Source organism: Crocuta crocuta, unplaced genomic scaffold (assembly GCF_008692635.1).
Source record: "Crocuta crocuta isolate KB4526 unplaced genomic scaffold, BGI_CrCroc_1.0 scaffold289, whole genome shotgun sequence".
NCBI classification, from domain to species: Eukaryota; Metazoa; Chordata; class Mammalia; order Carnivora; family Hyaenidae; genus Crocuta; species Crocuta crocuta.
Window position 1 is genome coordinate 1,109,604 of NW_027533264.1, and position 3,180 is coordinate 1,112,783.

The window sequence follows — 3,180 nt, forward strand, 5'->3', positions numbered from 1 at the left end:
CCCCGCCTCTACAGCTCATTTCAGGGTCACCTTCCCCTCCTGGCTCCAACGGCTTTCAGTTCTTTGAAAATTTTTGCCCTTGGACCTTTTCCCCATTTACGACTTCAGCACCCACTTTATTTAATCCTTTTTTTTTTTTTTTTTTTTTTTTTTTTTTCNTTTTTTTAGTCATCTCTACACCCAACATGGGGCTCAAACTCACAGCCCTGAGATCAATAGTCAAATGTTCTTCTGACTGAACCAGCCAGGTGCCCCTGTCTGGCTAATTCCCATTCAACCTTTAGCTCTTCATTTATGTGGCTTATTCTAGAAGGCCAGCCTGGGTTGGATGCAGGCTCTTACGCCATCCTTAGGTCTACTTCCGCCATCCACACTCAGCCTGCCGGCCTGTGTGGTCCCCCACGGGCAGCATCAACTCCATGAAGGCTCTGCCTTTCACAGTCACACAGAACATTCATGGCGCTCAATAAATGTTTGTCGAATGAAAAAAAGAAGTGCCTTCCAAACACCACAGCGGGCTGGCTGGTTGTGTGCTGGGCTAGGAGAAAGAGGAGACACACAAAACTGGAGCTGAAAATCTGGGTTGGCTCACCACTGTTCTTGTTTTACTGGAGTTTAATCTGGAATTTGAGCAATCTTTGGGGTGTGGAAGCAAAACAGTTTCGTTTGCCATACCTCATGGCATGTGGTCACTGTGGAAATTTCTTCCCCAACACACAGTAGAAAGAAGAACTGACTTGTTGGTCTTAAGAAAGAATTAGAGGAGTCTCTGCGATTCCATCTCCTCCCCACCTAGCTTCCCTCTTAGTTTTTCTAGATGGATCACTGGAAACATCATGCTTCCAGCATCAGGTGCCCCGTCTACGAACCATTAGAAGTCAGAGCCCCAGTCAGGTGCTCGCCGTGGGCCAGCATCTCCCGTGATCCTCTGCTCTCACTCACCAAATGTCAGCACCATCACGAGCCCTGCTTCACAGATAAGGAAACCAGCCTTAGAGGACACACCCCCTTGAATTCACTATGTTTCTAGAAAATTCATCTGACACTGTTGCTTTTATAGAAAGGTCCTATTTTCTGCAACCCTGTGAGGCTACCCAGGAGTCTCCTTGCGTCTTCCCCAGAGCCTCCTCACAGGACCACTCAACACATCTTCGCTGGTGAGGACACATGACACCCTGTGGCCCAGAGTGGGGGTGACGGGGCCATGAGGGACAACAGGTCTGCTGCCCCAACACAAGGGCCACTAGCTCCCTTCAAAGGACTTTTCTGGGTTCTTCCCCTTTCTGAGTGTTTCATAAATGTCAAAGATTTATAGTGTTTATTTGCTAAAATACTCGCCCAGTGTCTCCAGGAGCTTAAGGGGAAAGAAGAAAGATGTGAAGAGAAAATATCTAATAACTGGTGTTTTGGAAGGGGGATGGAGACTGAAATCCCGCTTATTCAGATAGAATTGCAGAATCTGGAGACCACGGACCTAAGAAAGTATCTGTCCAACGTCCCCCCCACCTCCTCCTGCAAGATCCCCAATTTGGCCTGTATAAATTCCTGAAATGGAATTCATATGGAACACTTCAAAAAGTAGCAGATTTTTAAAAACGTTTATCTGTTTTGGAAAGGGGAGACGGGGCACAGAGAGAGGGAGACACAGAATCCAAAGCAGGCTCCAGGCTCTGGGCTGTCAGCACAGAGTCCTATGTAGGGCTTGAACCCACAAATTGTGAGATCATGACCTGAGCCAAAGTTCGATGCTTAACCGACTGCACCACCCAGGCGCCCCAGCAATGTGTATTTATTGGCTTTTATCTTACCATGATTCGGCCTAAATCTGTAGGCCTAAAATCTGAGAAAGTCATTACTATTTTTTTTAATTTTTAAAAAGTTTATTTATTTTGGGGGAGAGAGAGCATGCATGTGTGAGTGGGGGAGGGGCAGAGAGGGAGAATCCTAAGCAGGCTCAGCACCATCAGCACAGAGCCTGATGTGGGGCTCAAACTCACGAACTATGAGATGACCTGAGCCAAAGTCGGATCCTTAGCCGACTGAGCTACCAGGTGTCCCCCTCGGATTTTTTTTTTTTAAGTAATCTCTACACCCAGGGTGGGACTTGAACTCACAACCCTGAAATCAAGAGTCCCATGCTTCACCGACTGAGCCAGCCAGGCGCCCTGCGAAAGTTCTTTGAATTAAATGTAATATAGCTTTTATTTATTTTTAAACATTTATTTGAGAGAGAGGGAGAGAAAGAATCCAAAGCAGGCTCCAGGCTCTGAGCTGTCAGCACAGAGCTCCATGCAGAGCTTGAACCCACAAACCATGAGATCATGACCTGAGCCAAAGTTGGACACTTAACTGACTGAGCCAGCCAGGCGCCTCCTGGTATTTGTATGTTAAAAACAAACAAACAAATCATTGAACTTATACACTGAAGAGGGCACATTTACTGTCTGCAAATTATACTGCATAAAGTTCATTTTAAGAAGCTAAAGAGAGGCGTCTAGGTGGCTCAGTTGGTTAAGCGTCCGACTTTGGCTCAGGTCACGATCTCACGGTTCATGAGAGTTCAAGCCCCATGTCAGGCTCTGTGCTGACAGCTCAGAACCTGGAGCCTGCTTCAGATTCTGTGTCTCATTCTCTCTCTGCCACTCCCCTATTTGTGCTCTGTCTCTCTCTGTCTCTCAAAAATAAATAAATATAAAAAAATTTTTAAAAAAGTTAAAGCTTTAGAGCGCTTATGTTTCACTTTTATTTTTAAATGATTATTTTTGAGAGAGTGTGTGAGTGGGGGAGGGACAGAGAGAGGGAGAGAGAGAGAGACAGACAGACAGAGAGACACAGAATCCAAAGCAGGCTCCAGGCTTCGAGCTGTCATCGCAGAGCCTGGTGCGTGGCTCGAACCCACAAACCATGAGATCATGACCTGGGCCGGAGTCAGATGCTCAACCGAGCCACCCAGGCACTCCCAAATAATTTTTAATATATCAGCATTTGCCATATAGAAGATATAATACATAAGAAATGATTCACTGTTGATCTGGACTTCACATGTAACTGGGCATCGTGTATTTTATCTGGCAATCCTAAATTGAAGGTAATAGGCATTTATTCCAGGCCAGAGTACGCTGATCTATTCACAGCCTTCTCGGACGGCTCCTTAGCTGCACTCTGGCATGTCACATTCTC